Below are 15,831 nucleotides of genomic sequence, written 5' to 3' on the forward strand. Positions count from 1 at the left end.
GCAGCCATCGCGCTGCAGAGAGGGGGCTACCGACCCGCTTCACCTGCCGCAGAGGGGGCGGCGGGCGCCTCTTCACCTGCCGGAGCGGGAGCGACAGAAGCGAGGCAGAGGCGGCGGCGCGCTCGGCGGCGCCTCCGGGTCCTAGAACCGCAGGCTCCTGCTAGCTGGGAACCGGGGGGTACCTGCGGGGTCTGGGTGAAGGGGGTCACAGCCCGGGGGACGAGGGGGGCAATCCTCGGAGTTGAGGGCCGCCAGCACCTACGAGGGCGGCTTGGAAACCCATGACGCGGCGGAGCTGGTGCGCAAGGGCTGCGTCCTTCTCTCTGGTTCCCGCCGAAGAAGGTGGGAACCCCCTTCCAGGCCCCCCACTCTGTTTAGCCCAGGACCGAGCTGAAGACCAGAGGGAACCATGGGCAAATAAGAACGCCAAAGCAGGGGTGGGGGGCGCAGATCCAGACCAGTGGAGACCCCTGCGACCTGTTCCACTCTGGACCGACTCTGCGCCCGTGCCAGCATCCTCAGGGCTTTTAGAATGGAGGTGCCCATGGAAAAAGGCAGACTGACAGAGTCTGGAGACCATCAAGGCGGTCTCAAGGAGAAGCGCAGGGTTGGGGAACAGGAGGATTAAGGCCAGCATCCACGCTGGGAAAGAAGCAGGCACTGCAGAGAGGGGGGGAAAATCTTGACGCTGTCACCTCCAGGGATCTAACTAAAGTGGCCTCTCACTCACCTTGGCGAATGAGAGTCTCTGAAGTCTGGCAATTACAGCACTACTTCCAGAGGTCTTCTTTCCGTCATCCTAACAATGACCAGGGAAGGTAGGTATTGGTATCCTCATTTTAGAGGGGGAGATTGAGGCTCAGTGTGACTTGCCCAAGGACCCACAGTTAATAAAGAGCAGAAACAGGCCTCCTTTCTGTCCACTTGAAAAATCTCCAGTGCCTTGGCCTGGCCTTCTACTTGCCCTCTCATTCAGGATGGACCAGAGGATGAAAGAGTGTTCGGAGGTGGAGGGTAGAATCCTAGGTCTGGGCACAATCTCCAGCCTGAATGTGAGGCTTTTCTCTTTCAGGGGTTCCTCCTGCTCCCTACCTAATTTGTGGGGATTCTCAGTTGGTCCTTCCTTGCTCTGACAAGGCATTGAGGACCGAGGACCCATTAATGAACCCTGGCTTTTCTCAAGGCCAGGCAGGAGCCATATATGTCCCCTCCCCTATAACTTCCTCTTCCTTCTGCCCTCCTCCTCAGATTCAGAACCACTGAAGTTCAAGCAGGAGCTGGGAAATTTTATCTAATCTTAAGGAAAGCCCTGACCAGCCCCTTCCCCCAGACTGACTTGATTTAAACCTTTCTTCTGCCAAGGTCACAAGCACCTCTGGTGGGTGAGAGATGTGATCACTTATTTCATGTCCCAATCAGGGACCCATTAGGTCAGACAAAGCAAGAGACTCCTTGGGCGTGTCAAGAAGGTGACGCTGTGTGCCCACTGCCCTCCGCTCCAGCCCAGAGCAAACCAGTCTTGCCCTTGGGCCCTTGCCCTTGAGATTATCTAGGACCTCTCTTTTTCTTTTCTTCTTCCTTCCTTCCTCTCTTTCTTTCACTCTGTCTCTTTCTATTTAAAGAATATAGTCCCCGATCTCTTCAATGGCTCTCTTTCCATTTAACAAGCCTTTACTTAGCACTAGCTCTGTGCCAGGACTGTGCTCACTCCTGAAAGTTCTGAGGCTGATAAGAAGAGTCTCTGTCCTCAGGCTGCTCACAGCCTAGCAAGAAAGAGACACACTCTCAACACATCTGGGAGAGTGGCTTGTGGGAGCTGTTTCCCATAGCTGGAAATCCCATCAGGGTGGGGAGCCTCTAATGTAATAGTTGCCAGCCTGCACTCTCAATCCCTAGGAGTGGTCAGGTCCTTGCCAACCACTGCCCACCCAAGGCCTAATGGAAATAAGCCTGGGCTAAGCAGAACCTCTGGTGTGGAAACTGATCAGCCCAACAAACCTACGTTCTCTCTCTCTCATGCTGATCAGAACTGTAAGGTGCCAAAAAAAAAAAAAAAAAAAAAAAAAAACGAATGGAATTTTAATCAATTGTTACCTAATAGGTTTGGTTTGCTTGGCAGGAAGTATCTTTCTTATGTGGTCCACAGAGGAGGAAATCCTAGAAAGGATGCTTGAAGTTTAGGACCAATGCTTTGGTGGGTCTGTGCTTCCCCCTGCTGGGCACGGGAGGTATGACAGCCAAGACAGGGTGAGGCCTCCAGTGGTGATGGAGATGGAGTCACAGTGTGAATGACATTTCTAAATTGTTGTCGCCTTGTCACCTCCGATGGAATGATTGTGCAGTCATTGGGCACACTTGGAGCGCAGGTGACTGAGCAGGTTTCCCCAGGAATCTCCTCCCTCCCCATCCCTGCTCACCATTACTCAGTCGGTGCCTCATTTTGTCTAAGGTAATACATGTGCACAGTTTAAAAGAAAAGCAATTTTAATGTATCTTTCCAGAGATACTTTGGATATTTACAAGCAATGCATGTGTGTGTGTGTGTGTGTGTATCCACACTGTTTGATACCTTGTTATTTTCACTTAATAATATTTCTGCCTCTGGGGCTTCCCTGGTGATTCAGTGGTAAAGAATGCGCCTGCCAACGCAGGAGACATGGGTTCGATCCCTGGTCCAGGAGGATCCCACATGCAACTAAGTCCAAGTGCACCACAACTGCAGAGCCTGCCCTCTAAAGCCTGGGAGCCCCAGCTACTGAATCCATGTGCAGCAACTACTGACTCCCACATACCCTAGATCCCGCCCATGCTCTGCAATAAGATAGTAGCCCCCACTCATAGCAACTAGAGAAAAAGTGCCTGCAGCAACAAAGACCTACCACAGCCAAAAATGAAAAAATAAAATTATTTTTAAATAATAATAATTTTAATTATTTAATTATTAATATGAAAACTATTTAATTATTATTTATTTCTGCCTCTACAAAAGCTACATAGGCTTTCAGCACATTTAATATGTCACAATTTATTTCACTATTCTCTTCCTAATGGGTATTTAGATTGTGTCAGCCTTTTGTTACTATAAACACTGGTGCCTATAGGCAAATATCTTTGGTACATATATTTATTTGCACTTATGGGTGTATCTGTAAGACACATTTATAAATATGACATTGCAGGGTCAAAGGTTATATACTTTTAAATGTCAGATAGATTTTCACTGAAATTTGGATAGATTTGAAATTGCTTTTCAAAAAGTCTGCACCAATTTGCAACCTCCAACAATGAATGAGATCACCTGTTTCAATCATCCTAACTAACAGGATATTTTCAGGCCTTTTGGGTTAGTTTTGTGGGTTTTTTTTTAATATTTGTTTATTTGACTGCAGCAGGTCTTAGTTGCAGCACATGGGACCTTTAGTTGTGGCATGAGAACCCTTAGCTGCAGCATGTTCCCTGACCAGGGATCAAACCTGGGCCCCATACACTTGGACCATGGACTCTTAGCCACCGGACCACCAGGGAAGTCCCAGCCTTTTGGTTTTTGATGAAGCCTCTTTGAAAGTCTTTGTGACAAGGCAGGTGATGGATGATCTTTCTCTTTCTTCAAGGCAGAGACTGTCTTTTCTGGCCCTGTCTCCCCAGCACAGGACTTAAATGTTAAATGAAAGAAAATAGGACTGCGTTTTGGTAGACCTGGAGAGGGGAGTAGAGGGTTAGGGTTAAGCATGAACCCTGTCCTTAAGGGTCACTCTTGTTTCTAGGCCCTGGTCAAGCATCTGCCTCAAACCCAAAAGCCGTCCTCTTGAGAATTCCCTGGCAGTCCAGTGGTTAAGAGTTCGTACTTCTATTGCAGGGGGCATGGGTTCGATCCCAACTTGGCCAAAAAGCAAAACCTTTCCTCTTGCAAGCACCTCCCAGATTTTAAGATCTGATATTAAAGCATTGCCTAGGCAGCTCTCACTCAGCTCTCTTATATCCCAGGGATGGGCCTCATCATCCCTGAGCTGCCTAAAGGAAATAAGCCAGATGTCCAGCAACTGAGGATCAGTTAAACCAACAATCCAGTAGAACTTTCTGTGATGGTGGAAATGGCTCTGTGCTGTCCAATACAGTAGCTACTAACTACATGTCACCACTAAGTATTTGAAATGTGCGACTGAGAAAATAAATTGCAAAAACAAGTAAATTTAAAAAAAGAAAAGAAATTTCGCTGTTCTCTCTTCCCCCCTCCCTCCCACAACACCAACAGCTTGTAGGATCTTGGTTCAAAAACCAGGGACTGGGGATTGGACTTGTACCCTCCACTGTGAAAGTTTGGAGCCCTAACTACTGGACCACCAGGGAATTCCCAGAAATGAATATCAAATTTCACTTCATTGCAATTAAGTTCAGTGTAAATAGCCACATATAGCTACTATACTGAACGATGAAGGGTTAAATAAATGTATAAAGGTACATCCCCGTGACAGGAAACTATGCCACTATAAAAAAAAAAAAAAAAGAGAGAATGCCAGGTACTGATATGAAAAGATCTCCAGGATATATTTTGAAGCAAAAATATGGTGCAGAACAGTATATATAGTATGCTAACTTTTGTATAAGAAAGGGAGGTGGGAAGAAGAATAAATGTTTACATTTGCTGAATTTACATAGGAAACATAATAAAAGCGGTGACCTGTAAGGTTCTGGGGAAACAGTGGATAAGGCAGAGGTGGGAGCAGGACTTTTCAATCCATTTCTTTTTTTTAATTTTTAATTTTAATTTTATTTATTTTTGACTGTACTGGATCTTCGTTGCTGTGTCGGCTTTTCTCTAGTTCTGGCGAGTGGGGCCTATTCTTCCTTGGGGTGTGCAGTCTTCCCATTGTGGTGGCTTCTCTTGTTGGAGAACACCGGTTCCAGAACACAGGTTCAATCATTGTGGCTCATGGGCTTGGTTGCTCCGCAGTATGTAGGATCTTCCCAGACCGGGGAATTTAACCCGTGTCTCCTGCATTAGCAGGCAGATTCTTTACCACTGAGCCACCAGGGAAGCCCTCAATGAATTTCTTCCTATACTATTTTGAATTTTTAAACCATATGCATTTATTACGTCTTCAAAAAGTTCAAGTAAATAAAAGCAAGTTGCTCGTTGTCTAACTAAGGATGGGCTGCTCTATTCCTCTTGTTGTGTTCAAAACTGGCTGTCACTCAGATTCAGAATCTCGGGGGGAGGTGGGATCAGAGATCTGTGCCTTTTAGCATCCACCAGGCAACAACTGTGGCTCAGTGGTAGAGAATCTGCCTGCCAATGCGGAAAACTCGGGTTCAATCCCTGGGTCAGGAAGATCCCCTGGAGGAGGAAGTGACAACCCACTCTAATATTCTTGCCTGGGAAATCCAATGGATGGAGGAGCCTGGCGGGCTACAGTCCATGGGGTTGCGAAGAGTCAGACACGACTGAGCAACTAAACAGCAACAAAGGCAGCTGTCAGGCAGACACTGAACTATCTTTGTCAGTGCCTGCAGTGAGGAGGGGAGGACAAGCGCCAGGCACATGTCCCTTCCCTGTAGACTGCAGCGGTCACGATGTCTTCCGAGCACCAGCACGATCGCAGAGGCAGGGGCAGGCGCTTTCCGTGTGCCATTCAAAAGTGCAGCAGCCCTGCAAGGCAGAGCTCTTTGCTGTGCTCTCCGAGCTCAGTATTCTCTTGAGTGACTGATTTACCCAAGGTCACAGAACTGGTAATGTCAGAGCTAAGATCTGAAACTGTCAGAAATCCCTGAGCCTGTTTTCTGGTCTTGAAAATCAGTGATAGGATTTCATAGAACTATTTCTTTTTTTTTTTTTTAGAACTATTTCAAATATTAAAAAATACTCAAGTAAAGGGATAACATAGACCTTTTAAATTTTGTATTTATTTATTTATTTTTTAATTTTTGTCTGTGTTGGCTCTTCGTGGCTGCACGTGGACCTTCTCGAGTTGCATCGATCCGGGGCTACTCTTGGTGTGTGGGCGTCTCAGTGCAGTGGCTTCTCTTGTTGCAGAGCACTGGCTTCAGGGTGTGAGGGCTCAGGAGTTGTGGTACCCAGGCTCGGTTGTGCCATGGCATGTGGAATCTTCCTGGACCAGGGATCAAACCCATGTCCCCTGCATTGACAGATGGATTCTTAATCATTGGACCACCAGGGAAGTCCAACATAGACTTTTATTTCCAGCAATAGGGTGGATTATATGTCCAGAGAAACCCTCCTCATATAAAACAACTAGAAATGCTAGATAAAAGATAATTCTCTGTGTGTGTGTGTATGTTATTTTCAGTGCAAGGCTGAGTTGGCAAGAAAAGAAAAATCCCCAAAAGGCACAAACTGAAAAATGAACAAGACAAAACCTAGGGTCTCATAAGGTAGGAGGCTGGATCAGAGACGATCATCTGCCCCTTGCAAGAAGTCAAGGGTGCTGCAAAGGTGACATCCTTGGATAAACTTGATTTTAACAAATCCACCCTGCCGAGAGAGATGGACACGTGCCTGCCTCAATTTATCAAGACAATATAACCATTCTACAGTTGTATGTACATAATAATACAGCTTCAAAATGCTGAAACTCCAATTCTTTGGCCACCTGATGCAAAGAGCTGACTCATTGGAAAAGACCCTGATGCTGGGAAAGATTGAAGGTGGGAGGAGAAGGGGACGACAGAGGATGAGATGGTTGGATGGCATCACCAACATGATGGACAAGAGCTTGAGAAGGCTCTGGGTGTTGGTGATGGACAGGGAAGCCTGGCATGCTGCAGTCCGTGGGGTCGCAAAGAGTCAGACACTACTGAGCAACTGAACTGAACTGAAAATCATAAAGCAGAAAATAGAGGGATAAATAGACAAGTCCATCAGTGTAAAGGGAGATTCAAATTACTTCTCTCTAGTATTGTTAGCTTTGGAGAAGGCAATGGCAACCCACTCCAGTATTCTTGCCTGGGAAATCCCATGGACACAGGAGCCTGGTAAGCACAGTACACAGCGTTGGTAGTTTAAGCAGATAAAAAATTCAGTAAAGATGTAGAAGGTTTGAATAATACAACCGACAGGTTTAATCTAATTGAGTATTTTGAATACTCCAGTTGACTATTGGAGAACACAGTACTGCTTTCAGTCACACCTTTACAAAAGTGACCACGTATCGGACCATGAGGCAAGTCTCCACCCGTTCAAAACAGCCATTCAGACTTCATCATCTGACAACAATATAATTCAGTTAGAAATCAATTGGGAATTCCCTGACCATCCACTGGTTAGGATTCCCCACTTCTATTGCAAGGGGCCCAATTCCTAGTTGGGGAACTAAGATCCCACAAACCACAGCAACCTTTAAAAAAAAAAAAAGGAAATCAATAATTAAAAGACAACATAAATAGAAAGACCACCCCATGCAATTGAAAATGTCAAAATGCACTTCTAAATAATTCATGGGTGGAAGAACTCATAAGAGAAATTAGAAAATATCTAGGATTTCCTCGGTGGTCCAGTGGTTAAGAAGTCACCTGTCAAGCCAGGGGACACACTGCGTTGTGTGGGTTCAATCCCTGGTCAGGGAGGATTCCATGTGCCTGGAGGGCAGCTAAGCCCATGCACCACAACCACAACAAGTGGCGTTGTGGTGGTTTCTCACCACAGTGGGAAGCCTGCACACCACGACAAAGAGTAGACCCCACTCACCACAGAGAAAGCCCTCACGCAGCAACAAAGATTCAGTGCAGCCAAAAGTGAATAAATAAAAAACTTTCAAAAGAAGTTAGAAAATATCTAGAATAGAATATCAAAAATATTAGGTATAAAGTTCTTAGCACATAATGCCCTAAAAATGGACGTGAAGAGGAGGAGGATGAAGAGGCAGCAGTAGCTTGTGGGGCAGCGGGATGGTGTCTGCAACACAGACTTGGCCATCATCAATCATGAGGTCAAAGGCGGAGGGGCAAACGGTGAAGGGCTGCGTTTGAAGGTAACCGCTGAGTCTGGGAAGGAAGGACCCAAAGGATGAGTTACAAACAACGACCCTGTGAGTTGGGGATTACTCTGGTGCCATTTTCCTAATGAGACCCCCAAGTCTGCTATCCGCAAGGGAGCCCAAGTCATCCAGTCAGAAAATGGTGCCGCCAAGATACAGACCCAAGTTGGCCCTTTCATTTCCATGGTGCCCCTGAAGGGACAGCTGAGCCAGGCAGGGATGAGCTTTTTGGTTAACAACAAGTCTTAATCTCAGATCAAGTGTCCTAATCTCAGAAACAGTCTGCCAAGGAGGCATTTGCTCACCTCTCAAGCTCCGGTGTGTCTGGCTGAGCTGAGAGGCCACAAACCACAACCGTCACCATCATAGATCTGTCTGTCTGTCGATTAGTATGTCTCAACCAGCTCTGCTAGCCCATCCAGAAGTGAAAAACGTGGTCTTTCATGCAGGGCGCTGCAGTCCATACAAACTAGGAAGGGTGAGCCCCCATCCAACCAGCGGCCAAATGAAGTGGGGGACACGGGGGCCCAGTGGCTTCCCAGGCGGCTCAGTGGGTAAGAATCTGCCTGCCAAAGCGGGAGATACAAGAGACACAGTTTCAATCCCTGGGTCGGGAAGACATTCTAGAGAAGGAAATGACAACCCGATCCAGTATTCTTGCCTGGGAAATCCCATGGACACAGGAGCCTGGTGGGCTACAGTCCATGGGGTCGCAAAGAGACAGATACGACTGCGAACACAAGCATACAGGTGCCCAGAGAGGAGAAGGCAGGCTGGCAGAGCAACCAGGAGCACCCAAACCCTCCCTCCAGGCTAGAGGTCACCTCACCTATGATGGGGAACAAAGCCTTGTGCCTGGCACACAGTAAGCATTTAATGAACACTGATTTAAGGGACATGTGCAGAAGACCTGTTGAACACAGGCACTGTGTCTGTGAAAGGGTTTCATTTAGTTTAGTTTGATCCTTATTGTAACACACTAAGGTTGGTGTTATTATCCCCTTTTTTACAGATGAAGGGACTGGGGCTCAGAGAGATTATGTGACTTGTTCAAAGTTTTTTTAAAAAAAAAAAAGTGGTAGAGCAGAGATCCAGGTCTGGGAGCCCAGCTCTCCCTACCATGTCCCCCAATCCAGGGACAGCTGGTTTTCAAAGAGGTCTTCCTTTCAGCCAGCCAGCCAACCACTGTGATAAAAGTCAAGATCAGGGCAAGGCCTTGGGCAAGCAGCTGAATCTGCTTTACTTGATAACAATCTCTGGTGAGTCAATAGCCTGCCAGGAACCGGGGAAGAGAGAAGAATTAGACCCAGTCTGACCCAGGAGAGCTCACAGCTGGGTGCTGGGGGCATGGGAGGAGGTTCTGTGTGCCTCCGGGGCCACGGAAGAAGAAACTAACCCCAGCCCCACTCCTGACACTTGTGGGTTCAGGACAAGCAGAAGGGGGCGACAGAGGATGAGATGGTTGGATGGCATCACTGACTCAATGGACATGAGTCTGAGCAAACTCTGGGAGATAGCGAAGGACAGGGAAGCCTGGCATGCTGCAGTCCATGGGGTCACAAAGAGTCAGACACAACTGAGCGACTGAACAACAACAAAATGTTCAACTGTTACAAGGCAAGCCAACCCAGATAAATGCATTCTATCTTCTTACTCTTGTGACTATACCTTAAAGAGAACCAGGGAAGCCAGCAATCCTCAGGGAACTTCCCTGGTGGGCCGGTGGTTAAGACTCTGCACTGCCAATGCAGGGGGCGTGGGTTTGATCCCTGGTCAGGGAACTAAGATCCTACATGCCACACAGCATGGCCAAAAAAAAAAAATCCTAAAATTCTCAGACTACAGCTCTGCAGCAGAACACCCCTGGCTCTTTCCTGCACTAAAAGGAGTCACAATCTTACATACACAAACACTCGCCCCAGGATGCAGAGCCGAGCCCCTTCCACACACTGACACCCTTCCTAGCACCCTTACCCACCTCTGCACCTAGGGCTATGTAGGAGAATAAAACCTTAACAGAATAAGCCTGAGGGTGGCCTGTGTAGGCCCTGGAAGCATTTGGGGACCCTGTGAGCAGGAAACCACCAATACCAGGTCCCTAAGACATGGTCTAGCCCTAGGCTATCCAACATAGTAGCCACTAGCCACACATAGCTATATACGTTTTGATTTAAATGATTTCAAAGTAAATAAAATACCTCAGTCCCACTGAGCCACAAATCAAGTGCTCAGTAACCACATGTGGCTAGTGGCCACCACACTCGACAGCACAGATAGAGGATACTTCTATTACCACAGAAAGTTCTACTGGACGGCTCTGGTCTAGATGGTGAGGCAGGTCTCCCAGGGGGCTCCTTACCTTGGGGGGAGTCATAGAGCTGGAGGCACCAGAGATGCACCCCTCTTCCCAGATGTAAAGGTAGAACAGCCTAAGGATGTCAGGAAGTCCTCACAAAAAGGGTGTCATTTGAACACCAGACCAAATTAGTGGGAAAAGGTAGAGAAAGGAATGTGAGTGGCCATTCATGTGCATATGCAAAGGTCCAGTGGCCACCCGAATGAGGGTCCATGGGACTAGAGGGGGAAGGGTAGGAGTCTGGAAGGATCCACGGGCCCAACCCTCAACGTACTAGAGGAGACGATAGCAACAGAGTAAAGGGACAAAGTAGGCAATGAAACAGTTAATCACATTAGGGGATTAGAAGTAGAAAAAGTATAGGAGACCCCTGTAAGTTAATGATTACTCAAGAAAGCAGGTTTGCTTAACCACAAAACCAAGCCAGCTCGCTTAGCAACAAAAACATGCAACAGACGCACAAGACATGCCCCAAAACAATAAAACAATGGGAGCATGAGACCCACATCCTGCCCAGTGAGCTCAGAGAGTTAATGATCTCTAGGACATACTCTCCACACACATAAAAAACAATAATTTGTGGACTTAACTTGACCAAGTAGGGACAAGAAAACTCCACTGTTCAACCTGGAGGAGAAGCTGATGATGGAAGCATGACGTCTACCCAAGAAAGACAAAGAAGGTCTTCTCCCCCCGCCCCCACCTTTCCTTTGGTTATGAAACTGTAGCCCAATAAGTTCTCGGGGCTCGGCACCCCCTCACCCACCTGCTTGTAAACCTCACAAGCATCCTATTCTAATGAATCACTTCTTATCTATCACTTCGCCTCTCGCTGAATTCTTTTCTGCACTGAGACATAAAGAACTGTGGTACTGGAGCTCTTTAGAGCCCCAAAACGACACCTCACTGTTTCAGATATACTAGGATATGACACTTGAGCTGGGGGCAGGAGAGGCAGGAGGAACATGGTTAGATGGACACAACAGAAAGAAAAGGAAGACCGGTTAGGGATTTCAAAAAACAACAGAAACCACAGCGAAGAACTCACATGCCGCAACTGAGACCCAACGCAGCCAAATAAATATTAAAAACACAAACAGAACTTCCCTTGTGGTACTGTGGATAAGAATTCACCTCACAATGCAGGGGACACGGGTTCAATCCCTGGTCTGGGAAGATTCCACATGCCACGAGGCATCTCAGCCTGTCCGTCCCAACTACTGAGCCTGTAACTACTGAAGCCCGTTCACCTAAAGCCTGTTCTCCCAAACAAGAGAAGCCACCACCAGGAGAAGCCTGCACAGGGCAACAGAGAGCATCTCCTACTTGCTGCAACTAGAGAACGCCCACTTGAAGCAACAAAGACCCAGCACAACCAAAATTACATAAATAAATAAACTAACAAAGCAGAACAGACCCGGAGAGAGAAGGAGAGAGAGAAGTCGTGGCTTTGATGTAGGGGTGAAAAAAAGTTCACATTTGGGGAGCAGGTGATGGGGAGATAGTGAATCACAAGGACAAAGATGAGGGAGGAGTTACAGATTGGGAGAGAAGAGTTCCATTTGGGATTCCTGGAATCCCAGGGGCATCCACTAGGCTGGTCTATACAAGGGTGTGAACCCAGGGCCATTCCTGCCTTCCTAGTTGCTGAAGAAGAAAGGAGATGCAGAAGCCACACGCAAGAAGGCGTGGCTTCCCTCAGGGGAGACTCATCTCGGGGTGAGAACTGGGAGGCTGTCTCCACTGGGGTGTGGTGAGGTTACAACAAAGACCAAGACCCATGGATTTCCCCGGATAAACCACACGTGCAAGGCTGACTCCCAGAGCAGCCTGCAGGGCCAACCAGCACTTCATTATTTGTGGATGAGGGAGGATGGGCAGAGACTGGGAAAGCAGAGCCTGGGAGCTTTCAGGAAGGAGGGCCTGGGAGGAGGTCAGAAGGGTAAGGACTATGAAGACGAGTGAGTTGGGCAATCGGGGTGTCCCTGGTGACCTTCAAATAGAATGTTTTCAACAGATCACTGAACTTCAAGCGCAAGTTTGGCAGCAGGAGGGACAGAAGGGGAGAACAGAGAGTCAAAATCTAAGCCAGCCATCAGCAGACAGAAAACAGACACATAATTAGTGATGCCATTCTTGTCTAAAAAATAATTTTATTTCTTTATTTTTGGCTGTGTTAGTCACGGAAAGGAAGGGCTACTCTTTGTTGTAGGGCTCAGGATTCTCACTGCTTCTCTCTTCTCAGATGGCTTCTCTTGCAGTTCGTGGCCTCTGGAGCACAGGCTCAGTAGTTGTGGTGAATGGGCTTAGTTGCTCCTCCACGCGTGGGATCCTCCCGGACCAAGGATTGAATCCATGCCTTCTGCATTAGGCAGATTCTTTACCACTGAGCCACCAGGCAGACCTACTGGTCCCATTCTTAACTTGTGTTGAAAATCTGGTTCAACTTTTTATAGATATGCTGTTGTCCTTAAGTTGTGTCCGACTGTTTGTGACCCCATGGACTGTAGCCCACCGGGCTTCTCTGTCCAAGGGATTTCCTAGGCAAGAATACTGGAGTGAGTTGCCATTTCCTTTTCCAGGGGATCTTCCCAACCCAGGGATCGAACCCGCATCTCCTGTGTCGCCTGCATTGGTAGGCGGATTCTTTTACCACTGAGCCACCAAGGAAGCCCTTTTACAGATAATTCATGGGTTAATCCTTAGAGTTTCAGGCGGTCCATGAACTCCTTAAAGTGGGGAATCCCACCTCAAGAACATAAAATATTGCTTATGCGGTATTCCCTCCCAAGTTGTGTAGCCTGAATCTATTCATAAGAAAACAGTAGAAAAACCCCAAATGAGGACACTCAATTAAAAGAAGAAAAGGCAGTGGTGTCTACTCTGAAAAAAATGTCATGAAAGATTTAAAAAAAAAAAAAAGATAAGGAATTGTTCCCAATTAAAGAAACTTAAGAAAAATGACAATTAAGTGCAATCTGTGATCTTGGTTTGGATTGTACACTAGAGGGGGGGAAAATGCTCTAAAAGACCCTATGGAATCAACTGGCAAAACTGAAATATGGACAGTAAATTAGATGAAAGTATTGCTATCAATTTGAAATTTCCCAAAGTTGAAAAGAGTGTTTATGCAAGAGAATGTCCTTGTTCTTAGGAAATACCCACTAAAATATGTACAGGTAAACGGGGTAGGAGGGTTGCTACTCTCCGTTCAAGGAATAAATAAGTAAATAAATATTAAACATATATTTGACAGAGAATAAGAGAGCAAATGGGACAAACTTTTAACATCTGGTGAACTGTATAAGGGGTGTATGGAGGATCTCTGCATCTTATTGGAACTCTTCTGTAAGCTTATAACTTTTTCCAAATAAAAAGTTTTAGAAAACAAAAGAACTCTACCCAGACCAGGAGCCTTGAAGTTGTGATCCTTCTTTTCCCCCCTGCGCTGGACTTGGGCTGGTCCAGGGCTGGCCCACTGAGGACCCTCGGCCGGCGTCCTGTGTGTGGAGGGCAGAATTAGGGGCGGGGACGGCGACGCGAAGAGACGAGGCCCGCCGCTGGGGGACACGCCTCGGCCCCCGACATTTCCTGACCCGACAGCTGGGGCGCTCGGTCGCCGATCCAGCCAGGAGTGACTCACCCGCTGCGCTCCCAGGGCGGAGGGGGAGCTCCGCCCCGCAGGGAGAGCCCCGGACAGCAGGTGCCGCTGTTGAGCCGGCGCTGGCAAAACCCTTGCAGGGGCTCAGGCGGGACCTGGAGAGGGTCAGCCATGGGGTGTCTTCCAGAATGCAGCCCACTGGGGTCTGTAAGCAGCCTCGCACATCCTTGCTCCTCAAACACCCTTGCACATCCCACTCCCGGGCCCTCGGCTTCCCCGCACCCCCTCCCCCACGTTGGATGTCCCAAGGCAACTCCCTTGGATGACGCCTGGTGGAGGAGGGGAGGGGATAAGCAGGAAGAGGCTTCAGTCCTTGGCCCCGGTGTCCGAGTAGCGAGTTAATCCTCCCCTTTTCTCTGCTCCATCTCCCGTTCCTACCCCCTCCCCCTTTCACTCCCCTCCCCCTCTTCCTCTTAGAGCGGCCCCAGGGCTTCCAACACCGACGCGCAACCCCTCAGCCCACCCCCAGCTGCCCTGGGCCTTTCTCCAGCAGTTGTTTTTCCTAGACTCCAGCTCCGTCCGCTGGGTCCCGGGATCAGGGTGGGGATGGAGAGGGGGTGACCGGGTGCTGAGGCGGTGGGGAGATGCCAGAGAGTTTATTTTTTCCTGTGTGGAAAGGAGTTGCTGTCACAGCCCCTCTGCGTGGAGGGGGTTGGGGCGAAGGTGGGGGCGTCTTTCTCTGCCTGGGAGGTGAAGCTGGCCCTTTACTCCAGCTCGTCCCTGGCCCTCCAAGACTGGGGGCGAAAGGGGGTTAGCGAGGCCGTTTGGTCCATCCCTCTGGCTGCAGGAAGGACCATTTAATTGCGTGAAGTTCTCTGTCTCCTGGGGGGATGGGAGGGAGGGAGGGGAATATACATATACTTACAGCTGATTCAGGTTGTTTTACAGCAGAAATTAACACCACATTGTATAGCAATTATCCTCCAATTAAACATAATAAATAAATAAATCTGCACTCTTAAAAAAGTTCTCTGAATCCTAGGTGTTCACTGAGGCCTTCAACAGCCCTTCACAGAGCACCAGCTCTGTGCGAGGTACAAGGAGCCTTATCTAATGCCAGCACTTTAAATCCTCACGAGGAAAAGAAACGTCCTAACTAGGACCACTAGAGACCAGCACTTTTACTGTAAGTTGGCTTGTCCAGGGATCCACCTCAATCCAGTGGTTCTCTTATTCTTCCTGACACTCCCAGTGATCTCTTCAGCTTTGGGGTCACCCTTGCGCTTCACAAGATGTCTCATTTACTATAGTTGTCTTCATGGACCCCCTCCCCCACGAGACTGGGTTCCAGACCACTTGACTGATGACAGTGAAACCTGAGGGTGGGTGGTGCTCTAGTCCTCACTATGTGGCCTTGAGGAAGTTCCTTCATTTACTTATTTACCTGTTTGTTTATTTGACTGAGCCGGGTCTTAGTCATGGTATGCAGGATCTTTAGTTGAGGTATGTAAACTCTTAGCTGCAGTATGTAGGATCTAGTTCCCTGACCAGGGATCGAACCTAGCACCCCAGCATTAAGAGTACAGAGCCTTAGCCACTGGACCACCAAAGAAAGTGAAAGTGAAAGAGTGAAAGTCCCTCAGTTGTGTCTGACTGTTTTCGACCCCATGGACTGACTATACAGTCTGTGGAATTCTCCAGGCCAGAATACTGGAGTGGGTAGCCTTTCCCTTCTCCAGGGGATCTTCCCAACCCAGGAATCGAACCCAGGTCTCCCACATTGCAGATGGATTCTTTACCAGCAGAGCCACAGGGGAAGTCCCTCCTTAATTTCTTCTAGTTTAGTTTTCTCATCTGTAAAACAGGGTTAATGGCAGCATACT

The 15,831-nt window shown here is 48.0% G+C and overlaps 1 long non-coding RNA gene across 2 annotated transcripts; it reads right to left on the reverse strand.

Moving 5' to 3' along the window:
* Positions 1-5,941: 5,941 nt before the first annotated feature.
* On the reverse strand, positions 5,942-14,345 carry LOC136149868 (uncharacterized). Of its 2 annotated transcripts, none has more exons than XR_010659714.1 (3): positions 13,991-14,345; positions 13,750-13,847; positions 5,942-6,134 (listed from the first exon to the last, which is right to left on the reverse strand). It is a non-coding gene; the product is annotated as an uncharacterized lncRNA (long non-coding RNA). The 2 variants fall into 2 exon arrangements; XR_010659713.1 differs by lacking the exon at positions 5,942-6,134 and adding an exon at positions 12,524-12,887.
* Between the last annotated feature and the right edge of the window lie 1,486 nt (positions 14,346-15,831).

This window comes from Muntiacus reevesi, chromosome 18 (genome assembly GCF_963930625.1).
Source record: "Muntiacus reevesi chromosome 18, mMunRee1.1, whole genome shotgun sequence".
Taxonomy (NCBI): Eukaryota; Metazoa; Chordata; class Mammalia; order Artiodactyla; family Cervidae; genus Muntiacus; species Muntiacus reevesi.